This window comes from Acomys russatus, chromosome 27 (genome assembly GCF_903995435.1).
Source record: "Acomys russatus chromosome 27, mAcoRus1.1, whole genome shotgun sequence".
In the NCBI taxonomy this organism is placed as follows: Eukaryota; Metazoa; Chordata; class Mammalia; order Rodentia; family Muridae; genus Acomys; species Acomys russatus.
In genome coordinates, this window is record NC_067163.1 from 56450162 (window position 1) to 56467004 (window position 16843).

The following is a 16843-nucleotide window of genomic DNA, read 5'->3' on the forward strand; positions in this document are numbered from 1 at the left end:
ATTGGGTCTTCAAGATGACTGAAGAATTGTGCGCAGATGGCCCTGGTGTCAAGCCTCCTGTCACTCCGGGAGCCGAGACTCTTAGGGGATGCCTCCCAAGCTGGGAAGGACATTCTTGGGTGCTCTTCTGGGGACAGGATGGGTGGTGGGGAGAGGGAACACATACCTCATACCAGTCAGTGTGAGCTGCTGTGACCCTCCTCACACACACACCCTGACATCCTCGTCCTCCTGAGGCCACCTTGCTCTCTAGCCAAGCTGTTCTGTGGGCAGGGCTGTGGAGGATACCTGATGCATTTTCATGTATGGCCTTGTCCCCGTCACAGTGTTTGTCCTGTCATTCTAGTTCCAGGGTCACACCCACACGGGCCATGGATTCCAAAAGTTTGTGCTGGCCTGCCCTGGCTCCGGCACGCTCCTGTTCCTGGATGTACGTCGTGAAAGTTGATTCTGGTACCTGGTAAAACCTAGAAGATACTTGTGATGTCACCACTTGGACATTGTGTTTGTGAGGATCTAAGAAGTCATGGTGTTGTCGGTGTTGAGTGCTTGCAATAAATGCAGAGCAGACCCTCGGCCTGGCTCCCATGCTGCAGTCACTGAGGCATCCATGGGGGCGGAGGGTTAGGAGTTGGAGGCCAGCCTGAGTTAATGTCATACTCTGTATTGAGGAACAGAAAATAAATGGCATATAGTGGCTCATGCCTGTAATTTGAGCACTAGGGAGATTGAGGCAGGCGGATTACTATCACTTCCAGGGTGTATTGAGCCACAGAGTGAAACTGAGTCAGTCCAGTGAGGAGGGCGTGAAAAGTGGCAGTACAGACCTAGGGCTGACAGGTGTCTAAAGATTCAGAAGTGGGTACCTGAGCCCTGATGACCCGTATCCCCAGGTCTAACAGTGTGTCCCCAGGCCTGACAAGACAACAGAATATCAACCCAATGGCAAGGGTCCCTAGACATCTCCAGCTCTCAAGAGTGTCCCCAGACCTGATGATGGTGTCACCAGTCCCCAAAATAGGTGTCTTTCAGGACCAGTGACACTGTCCCCTGGACTTTGACAGATCTCTCAGGCCTAACAACAGGCTGTTTGCTGTCCATGATGTGAGGTCCCCCAGGCTCTCCAAGCTCCATAGGTGCGTTCTGTGACCCAGGCTGGCCTTGAACTGAAAAGCTCCTGCCTCCTTTTCTGGAGTCCTGTCAGCACACAGCTTCTGAGAGAATGCCGGGCCATGTCCCACCTGCTGGGTCAGCAGCTGCCTTGGCCTCCCCATGGCACAGTGACCTGGACATCACTGTGCTCCCTGTGGAACCTTGCCTCTGGGTCTTCCACCAGCTTCTCCCTGTCCCTAAGCAGCAGGGTCGTGAAGGAGGGACAGGAAGAGCCCTGGGAGCAGCCTAGAGACCAGCAGGCAGAACAGGGCCCTTCAGGAGTGTCACCTTCCCTGTTGCGTCCTAGAGGACCTCTGACCATGACAGTGGCCAGCCAAGCCCCACATTCTGGCACCCCATCTCCTGTTTGCATCTGCCTGATTGTCCTCACCACAGCCATTGTGGGGGGGTGTGGGTGGACACAGGGCTGGGCTCCCCATTCAGAGGCTTTTACCTCAGTCCTCAGTTTCCCTTGACAGATTGGAAAGAGCCCTCAGAAGGTACAATATCCCATGTCTTAGTCAGGGTTTCTATTGCTGCTAGAAGCACCATGAGCAAAAAGCAAGGCAGGGAGGAAAGGGTTACTTGGCTTACAGCTGTTGATCCCAGTTCATCATGGGGCAGTCAGGGCAGGAGCCTGGGGGCGCTGCTCACTGCCTTGCTCCCCATGGCTTATGCAGCCTGCTTTCTTACAGAGCCCTGGACCGCCAGCCCAGGCATGGCCCCACCCAGCACTGGTTGGGCATTTCCTCATCAATCATGAATTTTAAAAATGCACTACAGGCATGCTTACAGCCCGATCTCACCGAGTCATTCCCTCCTCTCAGGAGGACCCTAGCTTGTGTCAAGTCCATAAAACTATCCAGCACACCCTGTGACTTTGACTTTAGGGCCATTTGGTAGCATTGTGTCTCCTACAGGAGAGTGCTCCTCTCGCTCAGCTTCCATGGTCCAGGGAGGCAACCGAATGAGCCAGGCCCAGCACTGGAGCCAGAGTCAGATGGGTCTCTGAGTTTGAGGCCAGCCTAGCCTGCAAATCGAGTCCAGGACAGCCAGGGAAACACAGAAAGACCCTGTCTTGAAAAACCAAAAATAGGCAGGGCGGAGGTGGCGCATGCCTTTAATTCCAGCACTTGGGAGGCAGAGGCAGACGGATCGCTGTGAGTTTGAGGCTAGCCTGGTCTACAGAGTGAGTCCAGGATAGCCAGGGTTACACAGAAAGACCTGTCTCAAGAAACCAAAAAAGAAAAAAGAAAAACCAAAAACAATAAGCAACAGACTGAAACCTGGTAAACAAAACCCAGATAGCAAGCTGTGTCAGCCACACATATGGTCATGTCTGCTTGGGACACTAAAGCAGGAGGGTCACCACATGGGAGTTCTAGACCGTACATAGAGACCCTAACTCAGCACACACCAGGTGCACACAGAATAGAGCGTAAGGGCCCCCTCTTCCCACAGAGGAAGGGTAAAATGACAGGCACAGGTGAGCCCCAGCTCATGAAACAGCCGTGCTTGGCCAGTGAGGAGCGGAACAGACCTGTCCCCTTCCAGGATGCTCTGCATTCACCGCTGTGTGGGAAACAGGTTTCAGACAGTTGGATTTGAAAGTACAATTCAGACTTTCACTCCCATCTTGTCTATTTTTAAAAATTACATTGCTTAGGGCTAAAAAGAGATGGCTCGGTGGCTAAGAGCACTGGGTCTTCCAGGGCCCAGGCGCCGCAAGGCAACCCTGTAACTCCAGTTCCAGGGGTCCTGCTGCCCTCTTCTGGACTCAGTAGGCACTGCTGGGTCACACATGCAGACAAGACACCCACACATATAATTTGGGGAGAGTTGGTTTTCTTGTCAAGATAGGGTTGGCTGTTCTGTTCTCACTCTGTAGACCAGGCTGACCTCAAACTCAGAGATCCACCTGCCTTTGCCTCCCAGAGTGCTGGGATTACAGGTGTATGCACCGTGCCTGGCTTTTTAAAAAAAAAAAAAAAAAGTTAAAATGGGTATGGGTGTGTGTGGTGAGTGAATGTGGCTGCATTTGCCAGCACACCTGTGTGGAGGATGAATAGTCCTTTTCTTTACCTTGTGGGGCCAGGGGTTAAACCCAGGTCACTCAAGCTTAGCAACACAGCAACACGCACCTTTCCCCACTGAGCCTACTGGCTGGCTAGTGCTACAGAGTAGCCCAGCATTGGGCTCCTGGTCACTGCTGCTGCGCTCTTCCACCCTGGAGGCCCAGACTCAGAAGCTACAGTCACTGCCCTGCAAGCTGCCCACCACATCTCACAGGCAGGGAAACCGAGGCCTGGGAAGAAGACCTGGGTTGTCAATCCTTTAGAGCACCTTTTTCCTGCCTGGTCATGACAGCAGGTAGCCATGCCTCCAGCTCAGTGTGGGTTTATATCCTGCTCCAGATGTGAAGTGTGGACAGGGAAGGTCCCTGCACCCCAGCCACCTTGCCTTGGTTTACTCTCCAGCCAGCCTCCCTGCAAACCCAGCTCCTGTCTGCCCTCTGGAAACCAGCCTGGCCTGGAATCTGATCTTTCTGCCTCAGTTTCCCAATGCTGGGATGACATGAGTGTACCCCCCCATGTTAGCATTGTTTTTTATAAAAGTGGGGGTTTCAGCACCAGATTTATAAACCGAGGATATAACCACCCTAAGATGTGGCTGAGGGGAAGGAAGCTTTTTATTTTAGACATGAGGCCAAGTACAGCCAGCGGCATCTGGAGAAAGTAAGTGGAACATAGCCAGCAGACTGAACTAGGCAGGAGGAGACCCGGGGGCGGGGGGAGCAGGGTGGGAGGCAGTTGCCAAGAGAGCACATGGCTGAAATGACAGGGTTATGTAGGAACGAGAAGCTGGGGTTACAGGTTGGGGAGAGAAGAGCTGAGGGGAGCCGGAGTGAGCCTAGAGGCCAGCAGACACTTCAGTATGCTACTGGGCACCACAGTTAGGCACTTGTGCGAGTTCCTTTCCGACCTGACAGCACTACACTGTAGAAACAAGCAGGCTGAGTCAAGACCATCGCGAGTCCAGAAATTCAGGCCTAACTCTGGTGACAACCCAGCTCTGGAAGTGGGGGTGCACACCTTCACTCAGTGTCTGAGTCCAACCTGGGCTGCATCCTGAGATCCTATCCAAGGTGTGGGGGCAGGTAGCAGAGGAGAGAGTCCCACACAAATTCCTCTCAGGTGCTTGGTGCTCACAGGCTACTGAGCCCGCCTCCGATGATCTGTGGGATTTGCTGCTTTGCTCCTTGCCTAGTATGGCTTGATCCTGGTGAAAGCTAAGCAGGGTTTTAGGCAAACAAGGATGAAATATTTGGTCTTGGGATAGTTTTGACAAAGGACCTCTCACCACGTGAATCCCAGGAGCAATTAATGCCCCCATGCCCTGGGACTGACCCTCTGACGTGGTCCAGGATGCTGAGAGTAGTGCCACACTAGGCAAGCGCTATTGACATCTGCTTTAGAGGTTTCTGCACGTACAACCTTGAGCCCCAACCCTGCCTCCTCTGGGATGGCGGGCATGCACCACCACACCCAGCTTCCCGGAGAGGCTTTTAATAACTGCGAGCTGCTGAACAAGATCCTCGTGTGGAAGAAAGGGTGCCGTCCACGCCCCAGCCTGGACCACATCGTTGGATGGAGAGTGCCTGCGCAGCTCCAAGAGGAGCCAAGGAAGAAGACAAACAGGAAGTGAAGATGACAGGCTAGCATACACTGAGGGAGCTGCAACCACTAGCTTTTGTTTGGGAAACAGCTGTGGTCTACTGAGAGAAAAGCCTCAGATTTAAATCAAAACGCTGTCTTCCTGTACCAATGAATGAAAGACCCACTTCCGCTGGGCCATTGTGCAGGCAGTCTGCTCACGACGTGTTTTATGAAGCACACTGGTTCCCACCCTGGTTATGAGACCACAATGAAGTTAGAAGCTTCAGGGTTTGTTTAAATGAAGCCTCCGATGTACAAGAAGAAAGGAAAAGAAAAACAAGATACTGCGGCTTGGAAGGAGGGCCCGAGCATGGCAGGTGAAGGATCAGCTCATGCCAAGGTCCTGTGGTGGAAATAGTTGTGGCTGTCAGGCGGTCCCACTGCTGTGACAACAGCCTGAGAGAGCTTTAAATATATTTGTGTCGGCGGGGGGGGGGGGGGGGGGCACAGAATTGAGCACAGTGCCCAAGGAAGCCAGAAGAGGGCGTGAAATGCGTGGAGCTGGAGTTGCAGGTGCACCATGTGGTCCTCTGCCACAGCAGGCTGAAACTAAAAAGGTTTGACTGTGTGTTGTCCCCCACGGTCTTGTAGGTTGACACTTGTTCCTGAGTGGATGGTGGTCTCAGAAAGGTCTTGAAACACAAGTGGGGCTATCTGAATGGGAGCATGCTGGGCCTCCGGGGATAAAAGTAGAGGAATAGCTTTGGGTTTTGCTTTTTTTTTTTTGGGGGGGGGGGGCGGCCACAGAAGGACACACACCTGTGAATAATATAGAAACCCAACCGGAGTCAGGCCTTTCCAAGTGTCTGTTGGGGGTGGGGGGGCCCATAGAGGCTGCCCCATAAGAAGGGGTCACATCCCCTAGAGTTGAGTTATAAGTGGCTTCAGGAACTGGAAACCTAGCTCTGGTCCTCTGCAAGAGCAGCAAGTACTCTGAACCTTTGGACATTTCCAGCCCCCGAGTCGTACTTTTTGTATATGTAGTAAGATTCAGAAGATTCAGCCGGGCGGTGGTGGTGCACGCCTTTAATCCCAGCACTCAGGAGGCAGAAGCGGGTGGATCGCTGTGAGTTCGAGGCCAGCCTGGTCTACAACAGCCAGGGCTACACAGAAAAAAACTTGTCTTAAGAAGAAAAAAAAAATTCAAAAGATGTGAAATCTTTCTCCCTTTTTCAGTCCTGGCCTCCTCCACCTCAGCTTCTTGTCTGTCGGTCAGGCCCACTGTCCATGGCTACCCACCTACAAGAGCGGGACCAGACAAGCCAGGCAGGTTGTGAGGAGTTGGAGCCTGGACAGCTGCTCTTGTGTTTGGGTCTGAACAGCCCCTGAGGAGTTGGCCACCTTTTCTCCCAAGCCAGAGGAGACTGTTCACATAGTCTTCGCCATGGACTAAACATCTTCAGGCAAAAATTGACCTCATGAGCCCCATGCCACTCAGACTGGCCCCACGTATCCAAACGGAAGCAGCCTGTTCATTTTGAAAAGTACTTGAGGGGCTCAGAGGTTAAGAGCACCGCCTACTCTCTCAAAGCTCCTAAATTCAATTCCCAACAATCACATGGTGGCTCACAGCCATCTATAGTGAGATCTGGCGCCCTCTTCTGGCCTGCGGGCGTACATGCACCTGCAAAGCACCTTACACTTAATACAAACAAGTGAACAGGTGGTTGAATCAGCGGCGGACAGACTGAGCAGTGACTGGAAGAGTGAACTAGTGAGTGAATGAGGAGATGAATAAAGGAAATGGTGAATGAAGCATGCACGAGTAAGTGAATGGGTGTGCAAACTAGAGAGCTAGTGAGTGAGAGATTTTGTAAGTGAACAAATGACAGAGTGAATGAATGTGTCTCACAGTGTCATTGCTGTGGAGAGACACCATGACCAGGGCAACTCTCATAGAGGAAACCATTACCTGGGGCGGCATGCAGGCAGACACGGTGCTGGAGAGGAAACTGAGACGTCTACATCCTCTTCTGCAGGCAGCGGGAAGAAAGCCTGAGCCACTAGCCACACTTCCTCCCACAGGACCACACCCACTCCGAAACCGCACCTCCTCTAGCGCCGCTCCCCGTGGGCCTGTGGGGGCCATCTTTATTCAAACCACTGCAATGAGCAAATGGGGTAGATGAGTGAAGGAGTCTCTTACTCAGGGTTTCTATTGAATGCAATGAAATCCCACTTCCAAAAAGCAGGTTGGGGAGGAGAGGGTTTGGTTTGGTTTGGCTTTTGCTTTGTTTTTTTCCAAGACAGGGTTTTTCTGTATAGCCCTGGCTATCCTGGACCTTGCTTTGTAGACCAGGCTGGCCTCAAACTCACAGAATTCTGCCTGTTTCTGTCCCCCAAGTGCTGGGATTAAAGGCGTGCATCACAAGCCCAGCTAAGGAAAGGGTTTATTTGGCTTACACTTCCACACAAAACCAGCCACTACAGTGAGTGACGGATGAGTGAGTTTTCTAGAAAACTCCAGCTCCTTTGAGAACCCACAGCTCCGGAGGCCTGCCTTGCTGGAACCAGAGCCAAACACAGGCAGCCCAGGCCTGTGGATGCAGAAGCCATAGGGGTTAATTACACTGGGTGTTGGAGGGTGAACAGGAGTTGGTTGGGTGCTGAGAGCAGAAACTGAAGCCAGATGGGCAATGAAGCAGTCAGGGCAACACAGAGACCCCCTCGGGGTCAGATCCACCTCAGCCCCAGGCCAGTGCCACAGGTGGAGCACACACTGGGGACCGGTGTTCAGAGTGGGGCTGCGGCTTCAGCTGGTAGGAGGCAGCTGCCATCTTCACCCAGGGCTTACAGGCCAGAGTCCAGCTGGCTTCGTTCGGTTTTCCAGAGTGGACGGAGCCAAAGCAGGCCTTCCCAGAACAGGATCCTGGGAGGTGGCTCATGCATGGTGGAATAGACTTGCCACCCAGCACTAGGAAGCCATGGTCATTCTTAGTGTCTTAGTGTTTCACTACTGTGAAGAGGCACCATGCCACTGCACCTCACGACAGACAGCATTTAACTGGGAGCTTGATTACAGTTTCAGAGGTTTAGTCTATTATTATCATGGCGGGAGCATGGTGTGCACGACACTGGAGCATGCAGAGAGAGAAAGAGAGCGATACAGGGACAGAGACAGAGACAGGGACAGAGAGAGAGAGAGACAGACAGACAGACACAGGGACAGAGAGAGAGAGAGCGGGACAGAGATAGGGGGCAGAGAGAGACAGGGACAGACAGAGAGAGAGAGAGAGAGGGACAGAGAGAGAGAGAGAGAGAGAGAGAGAGAGAGAGAGAGAGAGAGAGAGAGAGACTGACTGACCTACCATTGGGCTTGGCATGGGCTTTTGAAACTCCAAACCCACCTCCAATGACACACCTGCTCCAACAAGGCCACACCTCCTAATCCTTCTAATCCTTTCCAATAGTGTGTGAACCCATGCTGGCCTATTTTGGTCAAAGTGCCGTACTTGGGTACCATAGTGAGTTGGATGCCAGCCCGAGCTACATGAAATCCTGACCAAAGAAGGAAAGGGTGGAACACCGACACTCCAGCTGTGTCAGGGATGGACCCGGGTAGACCACCATCCTTTCTGCGACTTGGCACACCTCCATACCCATTTTCTTTTCAGTGTTTGATATGAAACACAAGAATAGAAGTAGAGGGCCTGGGGCCCAGTTGGCAGAACGCTGCGCTAGCACACTAGGATCTGGGTTCATCTCCCCATAAAACAAGCCTCCTGGGGGTTGGAGAGATGGCTCGGCGGTTAAGGGCACTGGCTGCTCTTCCAGAGGAACCGGGTTCAATTCCCAGCACCCACATGGCAGTTCACAACTGTCTGTAATTCCAAGATCTGTCACCCTCACACAGATACATGCAGGGAAAGCATCAATGCACATTAAAAAATAAAAAATAAAGCCTCCTACCATCCCCCTTTTTTTTCCTTTTCTTTTTTGGTTTTTCAAGACAGGGTTTCTCTGTGTAGCCCTGGCTGTCCTGGAACTCACTCTGTAGACCAGGCTGGCCTCGAACTCACAGCAATCCTCCTGCCTCTGCTCCTCCTCCCCTTCTTCTGCCTCCGCCCTGTGACTTGGGGACCACTTCCTAGAGACAGACATCTCAGTGGGTTTGTGCACGTGTACAGGGGAAGGTGAGGGCCCAGTCGAGGGTTGATGGGTCAGGTGATACCCAGTTGATCCAGAGCATGGTCCTTGCACCGCCGGCACTGCCCCCCCCCCATCCCAAATGAGTCAGAAACAGGCAGGATTTGCTAACACAAAAGTTCAACTGTCACCTCAAAGAGGATAAGAGGTAGTTTGTTCTGGAGCCAAATGTGTGACCAAGGTCCAGGAACACAGATTCAGGTTACCCCAAACAGCATGCTCCCACGTGGCAACAGCATCCAAGTATTTATAGTAACAGGACAAAGAAAATCATTAATCAAGACACTTTTTGGATGCATGGGTGTGTCACAGTCATGTGGGTCACACAGGGTGGGAACCTTGGCTCAGGCCTGATGCTTTCTAATCGTAGCAGCCTTTGTGGGTGGCCCTTGGTGGCCTGCTAGCTTAATTCATTCTGAAGGCCTCACCTGATAGCTAATGAAGACATTAGGCCAGACACAGAGGTGGCCAAGGAATGGTTCCTAAGGGGCTAAACATAGCCAAGGTAAACCTCGGTTAGGCTCTGGGGCTGCAGGCCTGGGGGTCTCCACAGCTGCTGCCAGTTCCTGTCAGCCTCGCAGCAGGCTCACTGTAAGTAAGGTGCATCCTCTTTCCAGAACCTTCCTTTACAGATTCCAGCCCACTGTCCTCCAGACTTGGCCCATGTCACCATGACTCTGCAGGTCCCCACCCCTCCTGAGTCTCATCCTCACCGCTGACTGAGGGAGCTTTGCTTAGTCAGCAAAACTGAGCAAGGCTGAGAGGAAGTGGGTGTGGTGGCCAGCCCTCCCTCTGGCAGCTCTGACCCAGCCTTCCAGGGACAAGGCCATGCTGGTGTTGTGGGCACAGGATGCAAGCACCTTGCCCAGCTGGAACGTTCTTGAGAGCAGGAGTCAGCTGGACTGTGGAGTGCAGCCAAGTTCCCAGGCCCCAAACCTCCCAGATCAGCTATCAGAAAATCCTGTTCTCCCTAAACTCTTCCCTCAGCCTCTAGAAACCTTCTTCCACTTGACCAACTTTCCATGCATGCCCCGGAGCGAGCCATCTCTCTTCCCATACACTGCCCCAGCTCGTTCTTGACATCCCTGATGACACCGACTACCAGTACCCTTCTTCCTGTGGCATCTTTGGAGGAACATTCTAGAACTTCTAAACCCATTGCGAGGGGTTGGGGATTTTCTTTTTTTCTTTCTTTCTTTTTTTTTTTTTAAGATTTATTTAATTATTATTTATACATATTTATACACATTCTGCCCGCATGTGTGCCTGCATGCCAGAGGAGGACACCAGATCTCACTGTAGATGGTTGTGAGCCACCATGTTGTTGCTGGGAACTGAACTCAGGACCTTTGGAAGAACAGACAGTGCTCTTAATCTCTGAGCCATCTCTCCAGCCCCTCATCCAATTTTCCTGTGGGCAGGTTGGAGGCAGGGGTTTGGGAGACTGGGCCTGGCCTGGGCTTTTGAAACTGCAAAGCCCACCACAGTGACTCATCTCCTCCAACATGACCACGCCTCCTAACCCTTTCCAAACAGTTCCACCAACTGGAGAGCAAGCACCCAAATATAAGTGCTGGTTGGGGCCCACACCTCACTCCAAGCCTCAGTTTCCCCAACTGTAAGAGACTGGGCAGAAGGGCCACCCGATGGCAGGTTTCTGAGCTCATTCTTAGTTTTTAGTATTTGGATGGTGATGTGCTCAATATGTGTACGTTTTTTTCTCTGTTGGGACAGAAGAGGCTCACACACCCTCAGCAAGCGCTTCCTTGAGCCACACCTCAGGTCAGTGCTTACTCATTCCCTTATTGAGACAGAGTCTGACTGTGTGGCCCCGGATGGCCAGAAGCTCCCTAGAACCTTGGACTAGCACAGGTCCGCCCTCCCCAGTTTCCCAAGGGCTGCGATTGAAGGTCTCATTTATTCAATTTTATTTAGAGACAAGGCTTCACATACTCCAAGCTGATCTCAAACTTGCTAAGTACCCAAGGTTGGTCCTTGAACTCCAGACCCTCTTGCCCCAAGTCTCCTGGGTGCTGGGATGGTAGCTGTGTGCCACTGCACCCAGCGCCCTGTCTCTACCTGCCACCAAACCCAAGGCCCGGTGTGGAGCCCCCAGCTGGGAAGCTCTCAGGCTGGGAGAACATACCTTAGCAATCCCTAAGCACATCCCAGACAAAGACTCAAACCCAGGCCTCTTTTGCGAACAGGGGGAACCTAACACGAGGCTCAGTAACCCCTTTCCTCAGTGACCCCTTGCTACAGGGCAAGGACCGACACCCTTGGGCTGGGGTGTCCCTTCTACTCCCGGAAACAGGTGTTTTTCCTGCTACTGTGGCTGGGACTCAGTGATAAGACCCATGGGCAGCTTAGAGAGAGGAAGGGAGCAGGCAGGAAGAGGGCTCCGCTCCAGGGATGGGCTTCCTGCCAGGATGGGAGGGAAACCCCAGAGCGCATCCCTGAAGAACAAAGCACAGAGGTTTAGTCCTCAAGTCCTCCGCCACAGGCCCTGGGTTGCTCTGTCCCCAGCTGGGTGCAGTGGCCCTGTCACTCCAGGAAGGGATGGCAGAGATGGTGATCAGTTCAGAGCTGAGCTACCTGAGTTCAAGGCCAGCCCGGTCTACATAGTGAGTTATGGCCAGCTTGGGCTGCACACAACCACCAAAGGCGTGTGAAGCCACATCATCCTCAGGTGTGCACCGCCAGGCAGCTGCCCAAGGATGCTATGTGAGCAGGGGAAGAGAAGATGGTGGCCTCTTCAGCTCAGGCACCTTCAATGGCTCCTCCGGGGCTGCCCAATCCTCACAGTCCCTAGTATTCACTCTGCTAAGGACACAGTGTGCTCTCACTCCTGCGCTAGAGCACTTCGCACCTCAGGACACACACACATGCAGGAACACACACTCTTCCTCTCACACACAGACACACACATGCACGAACACACATTCTCCCTCTCTCACACACAGACACACACATGCATGAACACATACATTCCCTCTCTCTCTCACACACACACACATACACGAACACACACTCACTCTCTCACACACACACACATGCACGAACACACTCTCTCTCACACACACACCGCCACACACATGCACACTCTCTCCCTCAACACACACATGCACAAAAACACACACTTCCTCCCCCCGCAAAGACACACACATGTATGAACACACACTCTCTTCCTTCATACACACATGCATAAACACACACTCCCTCTCACACACACAAACCACACTCACACACACACACACACTCTCTCTCTCTCTCTTTTTCCTCCCCCACTTCCTTCTTCCTTTTTCTCCTCTCCCTTTTCCCTCCTCCTTCTGCTTTCGAAGGCCACTTCCTCCATGCCTGGTAGCACAGGCTGTCATCCCGACACTTTGGAGGCTGAGTGAAGAGGATCCTTGTCCCAGGCAGCCTGAGACTGTTTCACAAACACCCTCCGTGGGGCGGGGGAGGGGGCGGTGTCCAGCAGGTAAAGAGGCTTGAGTTTGAATTCTCCGCCAGGAGGACGCCAGGAGGTTGGAAGCAAAGCACGGACTCTGGCCGGCTGCTGTCTTCTGCACACCCCACCCTCGTGTTAAATAAATGTTTTAAATCTTTTTAAAAAAGCAAACAACAAAAAACGAACCACAACAGCAAAGGTCACGAGAGGTGGTGGAGTGGGGCTCTGGGGGACACTTCAAGGAGAGGCGGGGCTTAGGGCCTTCTGGACCTACTTGGACCACAGTCAAATAGCTTGGTCACTCTCTGAGGCCCCGGGCAGCCGCAGAACTAGGACAGGGGTCCCCGTGGAGGGACTGGTCTGGGGAAGCCCCCGCAGGCCCAGGGTCACCGCCCAGTTTGGGGGCAGTATGAGCCCGGGCTGGCCTCCCTCTGCAGACTGCGGCAGGAGGCTGCCAGGCTGAGTCATCAGGCTGCCAGGAGAACATTCGGCGCCCAGAGGCCCCGCGTGGGCTGTCGTGCAGCGGGAACGCGGCCCCCGGAGCCCCTCCAAGCCGCCTTCCCCGCTCGCTGTTCCCACAGCTGCTCCGCAGAAGGATCGTGGGAGGTGGGGGGGGGGGGCAGGCGAGAACCGAGGCAAGGCCAGGAGCACCAGGCTTCCAGCAAGGTGCAGCCTCTGCGTATCTGTGGGACTCTGGCCAGAATGGGTAAACTGAGGCTCTGGTAAAGGAGGGGTCTGCCCTTATTTTCTGCATGCAGAGTTGAAACCCTGCCTCACTTGGAGCATATATCTGGTCATGTCCCCTCCCTCTCGCCTCTAATGTCTCCCGTGGCTCCGCGTGGTACCCTCAGAACAACACACACACCTCCCCGTGGCTGGTCCCACAAGGCCCTGCTCAGCCCCTGCATCAGGACTCACCCCCACCTCATGGGTCTCCGGCTTATTCCCCTCTGACCATGTTGTTCTCCCAGTCTGTCCCTACCTTTTGCACGCGCTGTGTTCCCCTCTCTTCCTACTCTATGTCTCAATAAAGTGACGATTTTAGAAAACAAGGGTGGTCAGGAAGAAAGCCACCTGGGAGTCAAGATATGATCCCGTGCCTATCTGACACTCTGTCCTTTCCAAAGTGCTCTGCACGACAGTGTCAAGGTATGAGCTTAATAGTTGTTTGGTTGTTTATTTAGAGACAGGGTCTCTATGTAGGTAATTGTTATTTGTTTATTTATTTAGGGACAGGGTCTATGTAGCTAATTTCATTTATTTATCTATTTATTTAGACACAGGGTCTCTATGTAGCTCAGGCTAGCCCTGAGCTCACAGTAATCCCCCTCGTCCTCCTGAGTGCCAGGATCAGGGGCACGAACAAAGTCACCTTTGAAGCGCTCTTTTAGGTCCACTGTTCAATGAAGCTGGCTGACCCCCTGTCTGTGAGGTCCCCCTGCCTGGGTGCCAAAGACCCTTGGTGCCCCCTCCTCCAATTCCTGCTCCGATAGCTTCCCAGAGTCCCTCCCAATGTGGCCGCAATTCCTCCGGCCCACTTTCTGCCCTTCATAGGCCTGTTTGTCGGAGCCTACAAGGACAAGGACGTATTAGCCAAAAATAATCCTGCGACCTAGTCCTGAAAATGGGCCGGCCCCACCCGGCCACCTGGCTCCCAGGAGGCAATTAGCGCACGTGGCAAATGAGGGTAATTAGATCTGTGGGAATGAAGTGCCACCCAGCACCTAGTGCTGCCTCCCCTGCTCCTGCACAGCATGTGGCCCCCTCTGCGCCCTCACGCCAATTCCTGCGTGAGCCTGAGAGAGTTGGGTCTTCTCACTGAACCACACTTTTTCCGGGAGAGAAGTCCAAGTTTGCAAAATCACCAATATGCTCCACTTCCCCCAAGTGCTGGGGAGAAAGGCCTGTGCTACCACTGCCTAGCTGAGAAATAATTTTTATTTAGAAATTTAATTATGGCTGGGTAGAGGCTGCTGGATCTCTGAATTCAAAGCCAGCCTGGTCTACATAGCCATGCCAAGTCAGGAAACCTGTTTTCTGGAAAGGGATTTGTGCCAGGCTGGCTTCTTGTAGATGCTGGGACAAAGTCTCATAAGAGGGGAACAGTGACCAAGCCACATATTAAATGGTCACCTGGGCCTGTGCTGAATGCTGGACAGGAGCTCAGGGACAGGAGAGTGACCAGAAAGAGAAAGTTTTGTTCTGATCCAAGAGAGACCCTCCTGGGGCTGGAGAGATGGCTCAGTGGTTAAGGGTGCAACCTGCTCTTCCAGAGGTCCTGAGTTCAATTCCCAGCAACCACATGGTGGCTCACAATCATCTGTAATATGATCTGATGCCCTCTTCTGTACATAAAGCACTCATATACAATAAATAATAATAATTTGAGAGAGAGAGAGAGAGAGGCCCTGACTTTTGCTCACACGTAGCCTCTTTGGTGTTAAGTGTGTTGACCTGGCTCCCGCTTGATTCCTCCTGTGCACAAGAGGCCCTGTTCTTCACGAGTCCCCGGGAGCCACACCAGTCAAGTAAGGACATCTTTCCTTGGGACCCAGGGGTAGCTCCCCACAGCCACCTGCCTGTCACTCAGGGGATGGAAGGGCTGTGGGTGCTGCCTGGGTCCTCCAGCCCCTCACCTTGTCTCAGTCCATGGCCCAGGTGAAGGAAATGCCTGCCACATGGAGGAAGTCACGCCCACCCTTGGCTTGCTCCAGGCTGAGCCACCAATGTAAGGATAGGGTGAGGACCCCCCCCCTTTTGTTTTTGAGACAGGGGCTCTTTGCAGCCCTGGAACTTGCTATGTAGGCCAGGGTGGCCTGGAACAGACAGAGATCTTCTTCTACCTCCCGAGGGCCCCAGCTCTGCTGTTTGTTTCTCAGTAGTATCTCTTGTAGACCAGGCTGGCCTTGAAGCCATTTTGTAACTGAGGATGCCCTTGAACTCCATCTCCACCTCCCTAGCCCTGGGAAGACAGGCGCCTGCCAAGTCTTGTTTCCAGAGAACTCTCAACTCTCACATTCTTTCTTGTGCCCACACATAGCACTAAGCCTGCCTGGGCCCTTAGCCACTCCCCACCCCCACACCCCCTGCCCAAAAACCACATGTCTGGGCTCTGCAGGCTGCCCAGTGCCTGACAGATCAGGAACGACTTCCGTGAGCTCAGATACTTTAAAAAAAAAATTGTTAATAAGGAGAAAGTCACTCTGAACACAGCAGACGGTATTTTCTTTGTTCCCAGTGTTCGTGCGTTCTGTGGCTCCAGGCCTGAAAACCAAAGCCAAATACTTTGCGGGTACATATGCCTCTCAAGGTTAAGAGGTTAGAGAGGACCTTCTTTCCCCAGGCGTGAGTACATGTTCTGTCGAGGAGTTTGGGGGTTCAGGGGCCCCTACACCTGCCTGTGACTGAGAAATAAGCAGAAATATACCCACATATAATAATATGGCCAGAGCATCAGTGGAAGGCCAGAGAGAGACTAGAAGGCCCAGGAGGTCCTGGTTTGGGCAGTCAGAGGCAGGAAACAGCACCGCACAGCCTGGAAGGGTGAGAGAGTTAGTCACCCGCTCAGACACCCAGCTCCCACTGGAGGGAGCAGTGTAGAAGGGGTTTGAGCCCACATAGGAAAATCAAAGCCGGGTGCTGCAGAGAATCACAGGCTGTGCATTTGTTCCCACAACACTGAAGCCCTTGCAGAGCCTTCTAGAAAGGGGCAGTAAGGGGACTTGCAAGGGGTACCCACAGAGGTTGGGGATCCTCAGGCAGATAGGGAATTCCCTAAAGCATCCTTGGCTGACCATTGTGGCCAGCCAAACCCGCCCCCCCCCCCCCCCCCCCCCGCCACCGCCCAACCCAGTGGCTGCAGAAGCTTGCCCATTCAGTGGGAAAAGGATACTGTCTCCAACACTTGGATCCTGAGACTCTGTAACAATTAATAACCTAGTTACTCCCAACATTTTGTTTTTCAAGACAGGGTTTCTCTGTGTAGCCTTGGCTGTCCTAGAGCTCACCCTGTAGAACAGGCAGCGATCTTCCTGCCTCTGCCTCCCGATGGCTGGGATTACAGGCATGTGCCACCACAGCCTGGCATTCCCAGCATTCATTTTTAAAGTCAGTGTCTCACTATGTAGCCCTGGATGGCTCAGTACTCGTTATATAGAGCAGGCTGGCCTAGAATTCACAGAGATCTGCCTGCCTCTTCCTTCCAATTGGGGGTTAAAGGTGTGCACCACTAGGACCAAACCGTCTGGTGCCCAGATGGAGGCATGGGCTCCGTGGGTGCTTGGCGAGGGCGTCACTCACTGAGTTACGGCCTTACCCTGACCCGCTCAAGCTGTGTTTATGCCTCAGTTGCTGAGGGTCCAAGGACTTTTTATTTCTT

The 16843-nt window shown here is 53.1% G+C and overlaps 1 protein-coding gene across 1 annotated transcript in view; it reads left to right on the forward strand.

Moving 5' to 3' along the window:
* Positions 1 to 722, forward strand: part of Sugp2 (SURP and G-patch domain containing 2) — a 30067-nt gene extending 29345 nt beyond the window's left edge. The window contains exon 11 of the mRNA XM_051169486.1: positions 347 to 722. The gene's annotated coding sequence lies outside the window, so the exon portion shown is untranslated. The remainder of the gene's footprint in view (positions 1 to 346) is intronic.
* The last annotated feature ends 16121 nt before the right edge of the window (positions 723 to 16843 follow it).